Below are 19322 nucleotides of genomic sequence, written 5' to 3'. Positions count from 1 at the left end.
TTTAAAAATTCTAATACTTGTTCTATCCTAAGTAAACTTAGTACTATGAGCTGAATGCTTTTAACAGCACTATAAATTAAATTCCTTCATAGGAACCAATCTTTAAACTAATTTTTATCAATTTAATGAAAAATCCTCAGGAAAATAACAATAATAGCTAATTGTAAAGTGTTTTCTACACTGATAAAGAATATGATTTCTTGTAAATATAGAACACAAATTTGAGCATGTTTTTGCCTCATCTGTTCAATAACCTAAGTTCCTCCTAATAAATTGCAATCACAACATAAAAGTTCATAGTGGCAGATCATTTCTACTGAAGAATAAAAGAGTTCTTCAAAGTTATTTAAAGTAAGATTCCTCCTTCATAGTGTTTTCAAGGGTACATAAGTCATCTAGAAGGAAAAAGTGGGTCTTAGGATGGACCCTAACTACTTTGAGAGAATGGAAATGTTGGGATACAGTAAAAACAGTTATTTTGAAAACAGTTAATTGAATTCAATAATATAAAATGGCTAGAATTTTTAGGAGCCTGTGGTTTTCTATATAGCCAATTATTTTAGTTCAACCATTAAAAAAAAAGATCCATCTACAAAAGTACACCAAGACACAAAAGGCTGATTTATATTCCAAAACAATGAAAGCCTTGGACTTTGAAAACAGATACAATAGGTGCTTATGTCAAGTTCTAGAATAAATCACACATGAGAAGATTTGTGGAATAAGAGAACCAGTTGAAGTACACAAAATGGAAACTACTTGATTTGCCTAGGAAAAAAAAAGAAGTAAAAATCCATGACAGGAAAGCTAAATTCAAGGGGGCAGCATAGCAGGGGGGACACTGAAATTTTAAAAACATAAATTTTAAAAATGATCGAGAGAGTCTATGTGGATAGGGGATAGAGAGAGTTGGCCTTTCCGATACAGCTTCCTGTTGCCACCTGGTTGGGCTGACTATGATTTCTTAGTCATCTAGGAGCATAAAAGTTTCTGCCCACTTGGGCTGAGGAGCGTGGGTCCCCAGTAGCTATCCCCCCAGATCACAACAGTTACCATACCCTATTCTGCTGCTAAACGGACATACTCCCATATGGAGACATTTCTCCCCTTTCCCCTCCTCCCCAATCTAAGTGCAAAAGTATCTTTGTTGCATATCCCTCCTATTTTAAGGCTAAGTCAATCTTTTGTTAACTATTCGATGACTCATTTTTGTCCAAAGACAGAACTTGAATTAACAGGGTTTCAACATGAAGTTCATCTGGTCTAGTCTCGGTGATGTCAGGCAACTCTTTCAAACCAAAAATTGCAGAAAAGGTGCCTATTTACAGCAACAAAGTGTTCCTTACTGAGAGTTTTTTTCCACACTGATTAAATCACAGGTCCAAAAAAATGAACAAACAAAAACTCCACCACAATTCCCCCCAATATGATTCACAGAAGTCACGGGCAGTAAAAATTTAAGGAGGGAAAGTACTTGTATTATATACTTTTCAAAAAAGCAAACAGTATGAAATGAAATTCATAGTTTCACACCGAATCCCCTTTTGGTATTCTGCTGTGTATTTGCAAATGCCTATTTTTTTGGTACTTAAGAACAACAACAACAAAATAAACAAAAAGAGTATATTATTGCTTTCCTCCCTCTCTTAATAAGATTGGGATAAGATTTATTATATAGCTATGTGCCATCTGGGAAGATAATATAAAATAAACTGGGCACATGAGGAAGATGAAATTGAAATGCAATTTTGTAATACTTTTCCATTCCAGAAAAATTAAATTATTTGGTAACAACCACAGAGAAATAAAGAATCTCTGTAGAGTCCTAGACTAGAAGGGGAAGACTAAAGAATTTGGCTAACTTATTCTTTTTTCCCTATGATACAATAATCAAGTGATTATTTAACAATTTAACAAATAATTTAATTTTTATTTAAAATATTCAATTTGTTTTTAATATTTAAATATTAAATCAACATTTTAAATAAAAAATATTTAAAAACAAAATAACTTTGGTTATAATAATAGAATACCAATAGTGATTCAGCAAGGCTATAATGAAAATGTTTTTCCAAATAAAAAATGGTCACATCTTTGGGATGAGAGGTTCAGCTTTGTTTCTTTCACTGATGCCTATACAAATTGTGTCATTTTTATAGGAAAACACTACCCTGTGTTACGGAAATGTATTCTCTTTGAGATTTTCATCTAATATATAAAGTTTTGGTCTCTATCATTTATATTTTATTTATCACTTAAATAAGCCATCTTATAATGTAAATATAGCTTCATTTCTGATTGTCTGCATTATTAACAAGCTTGAGTGAGACCAACTAATAATGCGCTCTTTCCAAATGTATTTTGTTCAGCCCGAAGCAAAAAAGCTATTTCCCAGAGCATAGTAAACTTTAAAATGTCAAAAAATAATATTCTGATTTGCTTCTTGAAAATAAATCAAAATGCCATTTCTAGTCTTTCTTCCTTCCCAATGAGATGTCAACAAGCATCTTTAGTGAGATTTGTAATGAACATGCCAATTTAGTCTCAGTTCTTTGAAGCTGTACACCTCATATATATTGGAACTATAGTATTAAAACATGATTTACAGTGTTTCATCTTTTGCTGTACCATGACAGTGAAACAAAATAGATGTTATTACAGGAAAGTTACCCTCTAGCAAATTAAGCCCCAGGGAAATTAGCTTAAAAATGAAAATGGTTACAGATTTAAATGTTCACACTTTAACAGAAAGAAATCTCAGATAAGATCTGTAGAAATGCTGAACTAAGAACATTTGAGTTCTAAACATAGCTTTGGAGGTTAAAAAAAATCTGTAGGATAGGGCTTCAAAGAAATCTAGGCTATTTTGACAGCAGCATAAGAGAAAGGGAGAGACCAGAAGGGACACCGTTATCATTTGTCCTCTGTAAAAGCAAGTCTGATGTTCAATCATATTTCAAGGATGAAATTCAATGTATTCCCACCAGTGCAAACTGTATGTATTGTTTATGGTCTGACAGTTGGAAGCCATGTCTGTTTATTATTTCTTTATATTTTCTCTGAAGTTCAGGGTGCTGACTTTTCCCCCTAAACTAAGTGAATGAAACATGTACTTGACTAAAGTGATTGCTGATCCCTCAAAAATTGCCTTTCCTTTTAGAAATGCAGATCTAAGAACCTGTGATAGTAGGCCCTTAGTGTATGTCGGGGTACTTGCTGATATATCTATCTACACCATTATACTGAAATTTTTTCTAAAAGTAATGATCTATAACTCTTATGCAACTCTTCACAACATTTTTATTACTTTCTATTTGTTGCTCACTGGCATTAAATACTTCCCTTCCTTCTTCCACATATGTATAAGAAAGGGATGCCCAAAGCAAAAAATCAGAATGTATACAACCTTAAATATTGTTTTTTCATTTGATATAAAATCTACCATAAAATCTATCTATCTTCTAAATCCCTTTGCTAATGTTTTCCTTAATATGACAGCCTTACAATTTAAGCTCAATAGCTAAGTGTAAAGAACTAGTAGGGAAGACACTGGGTTTGGCACTGGAAGACTTTGGGTCAAATTCCTGTCAACCCATGGGTTAGTTGTGTGACTGCGGGCAAGTCACTTAACTTTTCTGGTTCAGTATCTTCATCTGGTAAAGAAGGCTTCTGAGGTCCCTTCCAGTTCTAATTCTATTATTCTATGATCCTTTCAAAGTATGTAGGGGATAGGTTGACATGAATCAACAGTACTTTTTCAAAGTAAATTCACACTTTAAAAAATGTTGTTTTTCCAAATGAATGCTTTCTTCCTGCGATACAGTTTACAAATCAAAATCACACAAAACTAACATAGCTACAAGTAATAAAGAGATTAAAGCCTTTCAAGAAAACCCCAGATACTACTGAAACTTGGGTTTATGACTCAGTACTAGTACCCTCATTTAGACTGAGAGCTGAAGAAATAAGTAATTACCAGTAGTCGGTATGCAGTGTAATATTTAAATATCTTCACTACCAACCCTTAACACATAACTATAGTTAAAGCAAGAAATGCTTTTGTTGCCTCCTTGTCCAAAATATTTTGCACTTCAAGAAACTTTAAAAAAGCCTATGTAAGTGGTGTCTCAACATATCTAGTCAGCTATCTGTCAAACCTCAGGACCCTACCACCTCTCTCCTGTCCTGCCACTTCTTCCCCACAAACACCAATTTCCTTAAATGTCTTCACCTACTATTCCTCAGATGTCTTCAACTACTAATTAGCAATGGTAGAACCAAGTAATGGGTATGACAATAAAGGAGAACATATATTAAAATAAACTATTTTTAAATCACTCACATTAACATTTCCTTTCCATAACTGAAGGAAATTAAGAACTGATTCTATGTAAATATTGAAATTTATCTTTATATAATATATAATTTATATTTAATTTATAATCATTTATAATAGGTAAAACCCATTTAAATAGTTGTTAGAAAAAAAAGTTAGGCAAAACAACATCAAGGACAATATTGCAAATGACTGAATGGTGGAACAATATTAAAGAAGGATTTCACAATTAAGGTGAGATGTAATTACAATTAGCAATATTACAAAGAAATCATGTAGATCCAGGCAAATATATATAGGGTGTTCCAAAACTCTTAGTGCAGGTCCAAACTTTAATAGCTTATGACCAAATGCCACAAATTACAAAATAAATTTTGGAAGGTTAATTATTAAAATTTTTTCAAGTTTTCTGTTAAAATATGACATCTACCATCTTGTAAATATACACATCACTTTAGTCAATTTGTAAAAACATTCCTCAGCTGTTGCTCAGTGGTTGAAAGGATTCCATTTGTAATCTTATCCCTTGACATCATGAAAAAAATGTGGTTTTGATGCATATCCAACAGTTTTAATGTGACCCTGAAAAAAAAAGTTTAACAAAGATAAAGGTTAGGTGACTGAGGCTGTCAAGCAAAAGGACCTCCTCTACTGATTCACAGGTCTGAGAAAAGTGTTATCCAGAAACTGTAGCACATGAAGTATATGACAGGGTGCCTTTTCTTGCTAAAATTAAAATTTAATATAATAGTATTCAAAATTTGAAAAACTAAGTATAAAAGAAGGATAAGTAAACTTTCCATTTTTAAAAGTTTATAGCATTTATATTTCAAGTTATTAAAGCTTTAAAATGCACCAAGATTCTGTGATACACATACACACATAAATATGGGGGAGTGTTTTAAATTACATATACTATGGTAAAAGTTTTATTTATCTAGAATTACCAAAAAATCAGACATTCCATATATTTTGCAGATAATGTAAGTTTACCTTAAAGAACTTTAACTTAATATTAAGGAAAATTTTCCTAAAACATATTCCACATATCCCTGGCTTCTTAAAGGATATATGTACAATGTACACCCACCCACACATACACACACACTCTTTTTGGTTCACACTTGTGATTTCATTGGTGTACAGATTCTATCAATTAAGATTACCAGCTTCTAGATTTTGAACTAGATTCTAGATTCTACAACTTCTAGACTTTGAAAGTTGATTAAGGTGACAGAGACTTGCCTAGGATCACACATTCAGCATGTCAGAATTGGAACTTGATCAAACCCAAGTCTTCCTGGCTCAGACAACTGCTGTCTGTCTATACCACGCTGACTCACTAGCAGATAACGTTAAACATAAAATTCAACCTTTCCTTGATGATTCAGGGTCATTATGGACATTATTATATAGTAAAGCAGCTACCTGGAGGCTAGCTTGCCAGAAAACTCAGGCTTCTAGAATAGTTCACCAAGTACAAGTATCTTCTCTCCCCATCTTCCCACCTCCATCTCTCAATAAGTACTTGACAGCCACCCACCTGCTGAAAGAGGGCTAATGGATTTAAAATCTAGAATAAGACATGCATTTTTAAATATGGTTAAAGTAGGGATGTGTTTTGCTGGACTATGCTTACTTATTATGAGGTTTTTTGTTTTGAAAATTCTATTAAAATTCTATTGGAAGGGTGCTAGGAAAGAGAGAGAACTAAAAAAAAAAAAGTTAATATCTCTTTCACTTCTAAGTTCTATGATTATAAAAAGCTTCCCTCTGGACACCAAGAAACAAGAATGCAGCAAACTGGATAGGAGGAGCAAAAGAAGTGTATGCGCTAAATAATGACTAACCACACAAAAATATTCTAATGTCTGTAAAAGGCTGTCCTTTTGAAAACCAAGAAGTACTAGAGAACAGACAGCAGACTGAAAAGAAGGGGGAAAGAAAGAAAATTCAAGTGGTAATGGAGTTGACTGGGAGGGAAGAATATACCAGAGGTACATGTGGCAGGGTAGGGTAGGGTAGAGTGGATTTAAACAAACATAATTGGAACAATGACTATAGCAACAGAATAGCAAGCAATTGATAATGATAGTAAAGAGGACAGGGAGGGAAAACTGAGCTATAAGATAGTGTCTAGGTGACAGTCCTCAAAAGTCCTCACTGTATTATACCAGATACAACAAGCATTGTAATTCTGTACTCTGGGAGGGTATTTTATGCATTTAATTCTGAGGCTGCTAAGTGGTGCAATGGAGCCCACAGCAAAAAAGTTCTGAGTTCAATCTAGTCTCAGATACTTACTACCTGTGTGACCCTGGACAAGTCACTTAACCCATTTACCTCAGCGTAGGCATCTGTAAAAGGGGGATAAATAACACCTACTTCCCAGGGTTGTTGTGAGGATCAAACGAGAGGTTTGTAAAGCAATTAGCACAACACCACGCACACAGAAGACATGTAAATATATGTTGACTGACTATATTTACAACATAATACATCTGAGATGATAGGAAAGTATTTATTATATTAATTCTCAGAAGAATATTTTAAGTCTCAGTTATTCAGAAAATACTTCTATTGAGGGTACCACAATCCTTCTAGTCACCCTGGTTTACAATCTCAGTCATCTTGACTCTTTCCTCTGCCTTACTAGCCTATATTCAATCAGTTTCCAAGTCTTATCCATTCTACCTCCACACCTGGTGAATCTATTCTTTCTCTTCAACTCAGTCACCACTAGTTGAGGCCCTTATTACCTCTTGCCTAGGCTATAACAGCTTCCTCACTGTTATTTTAGGTTTCCCGTCTCTTCCTTCTCCAATCCAGCCTTTCATAAAGCTGCTAAAATAATTTCCTTAATGCACAAATCTGCCCATGTTAATCCACTGCATTCTGTCACCCACCAACCTTTTTAAGTCTTATTTTATATTATTTCCCTTCATGAAATGTATGTTTCTCTTACATAGCCCTTATGCACTTTCTTCAGCTCCAACACTCTGAATCACTGTCTTTTTTCAAACATCAACTGAAATACCACAGGTAGGAAGTCTTCCATGATTCTTCCACTTACGCACCTTCTTGGTGAAATTACTTTGATTTACTTATCTTTGTACCTGTTTCTATCTCTTTGGTGGGTGAAAGGCTCCTTGAAGGCAGGAATTATTTCATTTTTGCTTTTGCATCTAAAGTATGTACTAAATATTTGTTAAATCTCAAATACTGAGAAAAACTCATTTCTAAAGATTCCTGGCATTTTGGATCTTACTGCACTGTGATATATTATAATTTGATGTTATTATACACACCACTGAAGTGTGAAAGGCTATTTGTCTCTACATTGCATAACCCTAAACTACTGGATTTCTGTCTTCTCAGTGTGTCCTCACTGCTTTTGCTGTTTTACGTACAACCTATCAAGTTAAGGACTGCCAGGTGTTCTCTTCTATCAAATAAAAAGTTCAAGTTTTGTGATAACCTATGCCAAGAGGACTTTATTCACTTATTTCCAATTCTCAATTATGTTTCAGACATCTGAAGTATTTAGGTGACATTTTTGTTCATGCAGCATAATAAAAACAGAGAGAAAAGATGACAGTTGACCCCAAAGAAGAGATATGAGGAGATACCTCCTCTTGCAGAGGAAGAAGGATCAGAGGTAAAGAACTTTTTGCATAGGCAAAAATTGACCTGTGAGGTAAAAATGGTTTTTACACTTCTATGGGCAGTACAAAAACAGGCCTGCAGTTTGCTCAGACTGGAATATATTATTAGACTTTTTTTCCAATTATGTTTAGTGTTCATCTAGAAAGACAAGTCGTGATTACAAAAAGCCAACATGATTTAATCATGAGCAGATCACACTAACGAAAGTAATACGATGCTGGATTTAAAACCAAAGGTTATGATTTTAAATTCTAGCTCTCACTTTCCACCTGTGTGATCTTGGCATGAACAAGTTACTCTTGCCAAATTGAGGCTCCCTAGGCTTCAATTTCCTTATCTGTATAATGTGCCTGTTAGACAAGACCACTATAAACTTCATTCTAGTTCTACATACATAATTCTAAGACTAACCTCATTTCCTTTTTTTGACATTTCCAGACAGATTAGGTTATACTAAACATACAGTTTATCCTTTTTTTTCACAAAGCACTTTATAGACATACCATTCAAATTGAAAAGTTAAGAGTGATGTGGTCTATGTGGTGGCACAGTTGGTGTATTTTTAACTGATTAAATGATTGGACTCAAAGAATAGTCATTAACGGGTTGATTAAACTTAGGAGAAGGATTCACTTGAGTGCTTCAGGCATCTGTGCTTGTCCTTGTGCTGCTTAACATTTTTATCAATGACTAGGATAAAAGCACAGATGGCATACTTGACAAATCTGCAGATGGCCTAAAACTGGAAGGAACAGTTAATGCAGGATAACAGTCTGAACCAAGAAAGACTGTGACAGGCATTATAACACTGGGTCAAATCTGTGATGAAATTTAAGAGAGATAACGAACTGTAAAGACTTATCTTTAGGTTTAAAAAAATTAACTTCAAAGTAGAATATGGGAAATGCTTGACTAGACAGTTTATTTTAAAAAGATTCTGCCTTTTAAAGCCCTTCGCTAACTGACCCCTTCCTATCTTTCCATGCTTCTTATACCTTACTCCCTTCTACTAACTCTGTAATAGTGACACTGGCCTCTCTGTTCTTCTTTGTATAAGTCACTCCCCATCTCCCATCTGGGTGCATTTTCACCTGGCTCTCTTCCATGCTGGAATGTTTTCCTTCCTTATCTCCACCTCCTGGATTTTTTCAAGTCTCTGCTTGTACCCGAAAGAAGTCTTTCTCCATCCTCCTTAATCTTAGTGTCTTCCCTCTGAGATTACCTCCAATTTACCTGTATATATCCTGATGTATATAGTTCCCTGCATACTGACATTCTCATTAGATGTGGGCTCCTTGAGGGCAGAACTTCTGCCTTTCTTTGTATCATAGTGCTTATCACAATAGGCATACTAATAAATACTTGCTGACTTAACTTGATTAGTGGGAACTCAATATAAGTCAACAAGTGTGATGGCAGCCAAGAAAGTTAATGCACTGATTCAGTCCAGTGTCAAGGAATAAGGAAGTGATAGTCTCACTATACTCTATCCTAGTCAGACTGCATCTGGAATTGTGTTCCGTTCTGGGTGCCATATTTTAAGGACAGTTATAAGCTAGAGACACTCAAAAAAGGGCAACCAGAAGGTGAAGGGCCTCTAGATTATGCTGATGGCAAGTAACCAGGGATGTTTTAACATGAAAATGATTTAAGGGGGGTGTTGATAGCTGTCTTCTAGTATTTGAAGGGCTATTTTACTGATGAGGGATTAGATACATTCTGCTTGGACACAGAGGACAGAACTAATAATGATGGTTAGACGTAGGGAGGGAAGGCAAATTTACATATGATATCAAGAAAAAATTATCTAACAATTAGAGCTGTCCCAAAGCAGGAATAGGCTGTCTCACAGAGGCAGTGACCTTATTCATTGGAGGTCTGCAAGAAAAGGTTGTATCAACTAGACAAATCACAAAGAGAATTTTTACTAAGTCCCTTCCACTTATACTTTTAAAAGTTTGATTTTCCCAATTCTTATATGGTTAAAAGTTGCAATAATTCTCAACCTTTAGAAGAGGGATTTCTCAAAAATGATTGTTTTGTCACCACTCAAGCATTTTTTAATGTTTTCACAAAAATAATGAATTCATAGAATACATACTTCTATTCATTAACATTTCCCTCAATATTAAAGAAATTAAGCTACTGGTGGGCTAAAATGACACTATAAAACCTAAAGACCGAAATCCAATCTTTTCTTATTAAGAATTCAAAGTATCACTTATACCTAAGGATACCAATCAATTAATCAATCAACTAGTATTTGTTAACCACCCTAGCACTAGTCCTCAAAACTTTTCACTTGAACTACTGTAACTGCCAGGTCTACCTGTCTCAAGTCTTTCCCCGTTCCAATTCACCCTCCACTCAGCTGCCAAAGTGACTTTCCTAAAGCATAAATGTGAATGATCATGTTACCTCACTACTCAAAAAACTACAGTGATTTCCTTCTAGGAATATAAAATCCTCTGATTAGCATTTAAAAGTATTTACTTCCTGGCCCCTTCAGTCTTTTACTTTACTCCCACTTACACACTATGAAATCCAATTACACTGGTCTATATGATGTTCTTCCCACAAAATACTCCAAGCCTTGGTACGGGCTGTCTCCTATGCCCAGATCAAGACTCAGATTCCATACTCAGCTGGAAGCTTTTCCCAGTCACATCCTTTTCCATCCTCATCCTCATCCCCAGAGCCTTCTCCTTGAGATTACTATCTACTCTGTATATAACTTGTATATACATATTTGCACATTGTCCTCCACTTCCAAATGGAAGCTCCTTGAGGGCAGAAACAGGGTTTTGCCTTTCTTCATACCACAGAGCCTAATAATACCTGGCACATAGTAAGCTCTTAATAAATTCATGCTGAATGACTGCCATCTACTGTGCTAGGTGATGGGTGCCACACAGAGACAAAATTAAAACAGTTTCTCTTTCTATCATGGGAGTCAACAAGAACATGAGGAAGCACTAGCAGCTGGGGACAACACCAAAGGCCTCATGCAATAGGTGATAGTGCCAAAGCTGAGTCTTAAAGGAAACTAGGGATTCTAAAAGGTAGAGATGAAGAGGAAGACCATCCCAGGCATCTAGACAGCTGGACATGAGTACACATGAAGGGAGATGGTGCCTAACAAATCCTGAAAAGGCAGGTTGGGGGTGGGAAAGGAAGGATCCAGAACACAAAAACAGAAGAGCTGAGACTCCAAGCTTACTGGTCTTCCTACTTCACCAAACTTGGTTACTCTGAAATAACAGTCTTTCTTGGAGGTTCCTTTAAACTCCAAATCAGAATGCTTTGAACTGAAGGAGATACAATCTCTTCATTTTTTAAATTGATTCATTTTGGACCTATTGTGCAAAATCAAATTCTGTACAGTAGTTAGATATCAGAAAGTGAGCACATATACATCATAGACTCAGAGAGGTAAAGGGACTACAGATCATCTAATACAATTTTTCAATTTGCAGATGAAGAAACTAAGGCCCAGCATGATGAAACAATTAGATTAAGGTTTCATGAGTTTGTGACAAAGTTTGTACTATAACCTGGGTCTCCTGACTCCTATTCTAGTCCAGTGTTTTTTCTGCTATGATGCTTTCTCCCTATTTTAGTTTTAATCTTGGTATTTTCAGTGAGCCAAGTTTTAAAATTTTTTTATTAATTACTAATGATTCTTCAAGTCACTTATCAGATTCTATATTGTAGAAATTTTTTTAATAGAAAGGAGACATTTCACAAGAGAAAATATAGGTATTTATCAACAGTTCATTATCAGGGCATTTTAAGATATGGATTACATCATATTAATAACTTATTTGGGGAATCAAGCTAAAGTCGTATATTACAGTAAAGATATTAAGAAATCTGAGGAGAGATAATAATTTCCTGCCACAAAAAAAAAAAGATTCAATAGATCCTAAGAAAACAATATTAACTCTAATACATATAGTACATATTCTCTTTTACTAAGATGTAGAGTTTCCATTCTTATTAGGAAGCAATTATCACAGCATTATGATGTTTTAGAAAACCAACTAAAGCAAAGAATCATAATGGGGGATTTTATTGTAATGTTGCATGTAATCTTTGATTTTCACATGTAATTAATTCTTGGTTACTTAGTCATTTTAACTGTTTACGCAAGAACAAATACTCGGTCTCTTCATTCTTCAGTTTGGGTCTTAATAATCAACTAAAATACCTGCAGAGAAGGTAGAGATGATGTTTAAATTAATTCATTTTGCTACTGCTTAATAACTAGGCAAAAAGACTGGGTGCTAGTGGAGGCTGAAATTAATTGTTAGAATGAAGTTTGTTATAGCCTTTATTTACCCATTTTGTAATTTTCAACCCTTGTCATGCATAATTAAAAGTTGCCTGTATTTCTACAGATGTTCTACTTTGGTGTGCTACTGTTTTTCCTGAACAACGCTAATAGTTTATTATTTTTCCGCAAGTCTTCAGAAAGGTGGGTAAAGCAAATTTCAAATATAACATTAAAAAAAATACAGTTTGCTCTTTAGTCTTTCTTTTCTGTCTAAAAAGCCCCAAATTGATGTCCTGCTTTAAATTTCAAATGGTTTAGGGATAAGGAATTCCCACAACTGAAACTTTCACTATCAGTGCTGGCAGGGGCAACTCAGTGGTCCAGAGGACTGAGGGTGGACTATGGGGTCACACAACCAACACAAGACAGAAGCAGGCGCTGTATTGATTGAGGTCTGTCTTTATAGCCTTTCACGACATATCTTTAACCCCTTAATATTTTTTTACTTCGTTCAGACCAAAACTCCTAACAGAAGGGTGGTGTGAGAGAAAGCCAAGCTGACTTCAGGAAAGGAGCACAGGGTTACAAGCTCAGGAAAAGCTGGGGTCAAAGTCTCATCTCTACTATTAACTAGTCCTGAACTTTAGGTCCATTCCTAGAACTCTTGGATCTTCGGAAGGAGTTACATTAGACGTTCTTTAAGGTCGACTCCAGACCAGAAGCTCCTTTCGATATACGTAAAAGTGGGAGGCAGAAAAAAATAGGAAAATCCACAAGTCGGAAAGTGGAAGGGCTCGGGCGCGTCCATCTCCAATTCACCGGGAATCCAGGTGTGGCGTTCTCCTGCCCCCGCGGGGTTAACCCCCCTTATTGCCAGCAAGAGGTAAAGACGCTCACTCGGCAAACCACCCCGCAGAAACGTAAACACAACTTAGCTTCTGTTTGCACAGGCCACAAACCACTTCCACCCGAGTAACTGAGGAGGCCGCGCCGGGGAACCAGGCCCGGGAACTCGTGAATTCTCAATTACTTAGAGCCCACACAGGTGTTCGCTGGCCCCGGCTAAGCTCGCTGCCTTCGGCGGGGGGACAGGAGGCCCGAGGGGCACGCTCCTCTGCCTACCTCCTACCTCCGGGGCCGGACAGGTGCCTGGGAGAGAGGCTACGTGAGGGACCGGCCCCTCCGACCTCGGCTCCCCGCGGCCCTTCGGGGCCCTCGCCGGGGCTCTGGGTCCCCCGCGGCCTCCAGGTCCCTCCCGCGGAGCCCTCCCGGCCGCCCCGCCCCCGCCGCGGCCCCGCGAGGATGGAGGGGAAGCAGGTCCCCGGGGCTTAGGAATGACCCCGGGACTGAGGGGTGAAGGGCACGTCCCGACTGTTCCCGTTACCTGGCTGGGGCTGGGCCGCTCTGCGCCGGCTCCGAGCTCCTGGCAACTGGGGCAGCCGAGGGACCGGGAGAAGGGGGCCCACAGCCCTAGAGGCCGGCTGACAGCTCCCAGCACGCACCGCGCCAGGGCCCACGCTGACGTCGGAGACGTCAAGGATGACATCACCTCTGCCCGAGCGATCCCCTCCGCTGCCTTTACATGCTCGCCTCTGGCCACAGCGACCCCTGGCGGTAGCACAGAGAGGAGGTCCTAAAACAATCTTTAAATTCCGCCCTGCCTCGGTTAAAATCCCATCTATTACAGAATGTTTTTCCCCAATCCCCTTAGTTCGAGACTCTCCCCTCCCCTCCCCTCCCCTCTCCTCCCCTCTCCTCCTTTCCCTTCCCTCCCCTCCCCTATCTCAAAACAAAGTCAATTGCAAGTTACGTCATCCTTTCTCTGATGGCAGGGTCTTCTTCTGGCACGAAGGACGAACACGACTTCCTATTCATCCTACACAGAGCTTGTTTTGTCTGCAGGTCGTCTCTGCCGTTCCATCCTAAGCTCCGGGGCAGGTCCTCTCTCGTGCCTCTCTGCTGGTTACTCCCAGTTCGTCCCGTTTCTTCGCCTGTCTCCTCTCCATTGGACCGAGAGCTCGTGGGCGCTTGGCACTTTAAGCTAACTGACAGATTGCCTGGATGTTAGACTCCACGATCTTCAATTCAATAAACCTTTATTAAGGAGCTGCCGTGCGTCAGGCGCTGTGCTAAGCGCTGGAGGTACAAGAAGAGGCGAGGACGCCCTCCGCTCCGGAGGAGCTTCCATTCCAGCGGGGGAGAACCACTGCAAATAAATATCTACAAAGAGAGGTAGTCAGGATGAATAGAAATAATTAAGAGGGAAGGCACCGGCAGTAAGAGTGGTTGGGGAAGGCTCCCTGGAGGAGAAGGGGCTTTAATTGGGATTTAAAGGGAGCCAGGGAGACAGGAGGCAGAGAGGAGGAGAGTGATTATTCTAGGCTTGGGGGACAGTCAGAAAAAAGTGCCCTGAGCTGAGAGATGGAGGGTTGTGCTTGTGGAACAACCCGGAGGTCAGCCTCACTGGATCTAAGAGTATGTGTTGGGACTAGGTGTAGATGGTGAGTTCCTTGAGAGCAGGGACTTGTGGTTTCCAGATTCAGGACATATCCCCCATCCTGGAGGGAGTTCACACAATGAGGAAATCAGAGATTCTCCAAATATTCTTTTACCAAATAGGTGTAGGGGAATTCCCGAATTAATTGGATGAATTTACCAAGAAATAGCCTTTGTGTAAGACTTTTGTTGTAAGATAGTGTTCATGAGACTTCATCAATCAACTTCATGCCCTTAAAAGTGTGAGCCTTTAGGACTTCTGTAACCTGCGCTACTCAGTAGAGATGTCTTTTGGCTGCTCTCTCCAACAGAGTGTCCAAGGGCATCCTCTATGGGGAGACTGCAAAAGTTCCAAAGGCCTTTGAAGTGTTTAGGTCCACCCCTTACACCAAAAGCCCCAAAGAAAAACTTATCTAATATTAAGGTTATTAAATTGAAATTCCAATCCGATTGAGGTCTGCTGATGGTTGTCTCAGAATGGTAGGCTAAGGGCCGGGGCAGGGTTGTCTGAGATACCACCACCACTACAACAACAGCAACAGAAATTGCTGAGTGGTTTCGAGGTCACAAACTGGTAGATTGGGTTGTATGTCTTGCCAGATCTTGGTGGGCTCTGGGGAATAGGATGCTGAGTGAGCACATTAGGAATTAGCCTTCTTCGTTGTTGATTACCCAGGCTGTTATTTTGTATGGCTTTTTGGCTTCTTGCCCTGCAATATGCTTTACATATTGAACATAATAAATATTTTGTGAAGTTTTTGAGGACTGGAGAAAATGTCTGACTAGACAATGCCATCCTGTTGGTTACATGACCTGGAAGTCCAAAGACAACATTATTAAAGATGTAGTAAGACAGATAAACACAGCACAGAGGAGGGCTGCTAACAGGTTCACTCTTGATTTGGTCAGACAGGAAAGACATTAAGAAGTGGTTAATAATCTCACTTTACTCTAGTCTAGTTTTCCCAGAAGAGGTTGCTGAGAATGAGAGCACAAACTCTTACAGCATTTCCTAATCACCCTTCTTTCAAGGTCCAACAAGAAGGGGGGACAACTACCCCTACATCTCAATAGGGTCAATCGAGACAGGCATAATTTGTGCTTCCCCTAAATCCCCTCAAGCCTCAATGCTGATGTAACAGTAAGCACCCCAACATACACAGAGGGGCCTGCTATCACAGGTTCTTAGATCTGCATTCATAAAAGGAAAGGCAATTTTTGAGGAGCTAACAATCACTTTAATCAAGCACATGTATCATTCCTTTAACCAAGTACATATGTCATTCAGTTAGTTCTGGGAGTCAGCAGAGAAATCAAAAGATCAACAGACATGGCTTCCTCTGCCTGAATTCAACAGACAGTCCAACTGCCTGACCACAGTTACCAGAGAGGGAAGTACTGACATCTCAGTTGTCAAAGGGGGGTGGGGGTGGAGGGGGCTCCTTAGTGGCTTCCCCAGAGTCTTCATCTGGCACTCAAACCTTATAAAAACTAAGCCCCAAAGTGAAACCTCAACTCAAAGTATTTATACCTTTTTTTATCGCCAGAGGGCATCCCAGCTCTTGAGAATCAGTGCCTCATTAACAAAAGCTGTGGGTGTTCCTACAAATCTTCCCTAATTAAACTCCTCTTAATGTGCAGGCCCATTAATGGGTGGAGAAGATCTTTAATCACATTAAAATAATTAACAGTACAAATACATACACTGTTTTTAGTTAAAGAAACTCTTATTTCTGTACTTTACTCCTTGTAAAAACTCTTGATTGATAAAAGCAAGAGTCAGTCAGAGGCACTAAAACAAAAACAGCAAAAGATCCTATTTTGAATGTCATCACAGGGGGCCAGTTGAGGCAAACACAGAATCCCCCCAAACCTTGATGGGGGCTGATCAAGGCACATAGCATTCCAGCTTGTGCACTCAACCCTAAAGTTGCCCCCCAAGCCGCAATGGAAACACACACAGCATTTGTGCATTCAACCCTAAGGGTTCCCCATTCACTGTCTAGTGACCACCTGTTTTATAGGTCAACAGACAAAGAAGGCATATTGCCAGCAACAGCATCACAAGTTTACATCACCTCATCCCTCTATCTCACTGTGCAGCCACAGTGGATGTTTACATTAGTACAAGGAGTAGTATTATTGATACAGTTTATGAGTACAGGGATGGTGCCAAAGCTTAGATAGGAAAGGTACAGTGAATTGTATGGCAAGTATGCTAATTAGGTGGTGTGGGAGTGGGATCAAGGAGTGGTCAGATCCTAAAGGAACATAGTTTCTGTACCTTGGACACAAACATCATTCACTACTGGCATGGTCATCCTGTTTATATGAGATAGCCTCGGGAGTTGGCATATATAGTTTGACCTCAGGATTGTATGTAGTAACTGTGGGAATCAGGACATGATAATCCTGCTGGTATAAGACAGTCCTGTTCAAGTATGGTGGAAACTAGGCATAGACCAACGCTTGAAACCATACACAAGAATAAAGTCCAAATGGGCACATGATCTACATATGAAGATTGATACTATAAACAAATTAGTGGAGCAAGGAATAGTGTATTTATCAGATTTATGGAGAAGGGAAGAATTTTTGACTAAACAAGAAATAGAAAACATTATGAAATGTAAAATGGGTAATTCTGATTACATTAAATTGAAAAGTTTTTGCACAATCAAACCGAACACAACCAAGATTAGGAGGGAAACAGAAAACTGGGAAAGACTTTTTGCAACTATTATCTGTGACAAATGCCTCATTTCTAAAATATATAAAGAACTGAGTCAAATGTACAAGATCAAGTCGTTCCCCCAATTGATAAATGGTCAAAGGATATGAACAGGCAGTTTTCAGAGGAAGAAATCAAAGCTATCTATACTCATATGAAAAAATGCTCTAAGTCACTGTGGATTAGAGAGATGCAAATCAAAACAACTCTGAGATACCACATCACACTTATCATATTGGCTAACATAACAAAACAAGATGATGATAAATGTTGGAGAAGATGTGTGAGAGTTGGAACGCTAATTCATTGTTGGTGGAGCTGTGAGCTGATCCAGCCATTTGAGAAAGCAATTTGGAACTATGCCCAAAGGGCTACAAAAATATGCATACCCTTTGACTCAGCAATACCACTTCTAGGACTGTATCCCCAAGAGATCATAAAAATAGGAAAGGGTCCCACATGTACAAAAATATTTATAGCAGCACTCTTTGTGGTGTCCAAAAACTAGAAATCAAGGGGATGCCCATCAATTGAGGAGTGGCTGAATAAATTCTGGTATGTGAATGTAATGGAATACTATTGTGCTATAAGAAATGATGAACAGGAAGACTTCAGAGAGGACTTATATGAACTGATGCTGAGTGAAAGGAGCAGAATCAGGAAAACTTTATATAAAGCAACAACTCCAGTGTGTGAGGATTTCTGGTAGACTTAGAACTTGCAATCCAAGGACTTAAAAAATTCCCCAGTGGTCTCTTAAGGCAAAATGCCTTCCACATCCATAGAAAGAACTATGAAATTTGATCACAGAATGTAGTAAATCATTTCCTTTTGTATTACGTTTTGGTTTGTTTTATGATTTCTCCCATTCATTTTAATTCTTCTATGCAACATGACTAAGGTGAAAATGTATTTAATAGGAATGTATGTCTAGAACCTACATAAAATTGTATGCTGTCTCAGTGAGGGAGGAGGGAGGGAGGAAGGGAAGAGGGAGGGGAAAAAAATCTAAGTTATATGGAAGTGATTGTAGAGCACTGAAAACAAATAAAAGAAAAAAAAAGATAGCCCTATTCATACAAGGGAAATTCTACAGTGGTCAGTTTGTTCTTGTAAGAGGAAGACATAGTTTGCCTTACTTGACCTACTCATGAGTAATTGCCAGAGATAGGGTCTTTGGGCTGGGGAGAGATATGGTTCTACAACTGGGGTCCAAGCACCCCATCATTATGAGCTTTGTAGCTCCTCAATCTTCATTTTAAGAAAATTGTAAAAACAAAACACTGAAAAGTAAGAGTCTATGGTAGAGTGTGCATGGTCTTAGGAAAATGCCTCAGATCAATGTTTTTTAATATCTAGCCAAAGAGTGCCTTGAAATGAAGAGTGACATCAGAATCTGCAACAATTCCTAAACTTAACTGCTTTTAGTTACAAAAATTCAGTTTTTAGAGTGCTCATGCTATTATTTTATGTTATTTGACAAATACAATTGATTTAAGAACTGATTGATCCTGACCTGGTTTCAGTTGCCAGGTCAATGAATTGCCTGGAGCTGACCAGACATTGTCACTCTGAGCTCTGATTATTTTGTAAATCTTCCAAACTCTCCCTTCCCTGGATTCCTAAGCTTTTTTTTAATGGATTTTTGTATTATATACAAAACAAATTATCTGGTGAAACTGTGAGATACCAACCCCTCCCATTGGCCACCCAGTCATTCTCTCTGCTTTGGTACTTTATGTAAAACCTGTTCCCTGCCCCCCTCCTTGGGTACTCCATCACTTGCTCTGTGGTACCAGGCACCGTAACTCCTTTGC

At 38.4% G+C, this 19322-nt stretch overlaps 1 protein-coding gene across 5 annotated transcripts in view; it reads right to left on the bottom strand.

Annotated features, from left to right (window-relative positions):
• DOP1A (DOP1 leucine zipper like protein A) overlaps positions 1–13775 on the bottom strand; it is a 107827-nt gene extending 94052 nt beyond the window's left edge. For all 5 annotated transcript variants that reach the window (XR_011974395.1, XM_072642693.1, XM_072642696.1 and 2 more), the window contains exon 1: positions 13663–13775. The gene's annotated coding sequence lies outside the window, so the exon portion shown is untranslated. The remainder of the gene's footprint in view (positions 1–13662) is intronic.
• Positions 13776–19322: the final 5547 nt, after the last annotated feature.

This window comes from Notamacropus eugenii, chromosome 2, assembly GCF_028372415.1.
Source record: "Notamacropus eugenii isolate mMacEug1 chromosome 2, mMacEug1.pri_v2, whole genome shotgun sequence".
Classification (NCBI taxonomy): Eukaryota; Metazoa; Chordata; class Mammalia; order Diprotodontia; family Macropodidae; genus Notamacropus; species Notamacropus eugenii.
The sequence above is the reverse complement of the archived record's forward strand: the minus strand, read 5'-3'. Positions and strand labels throughout refer to the sequence as shown.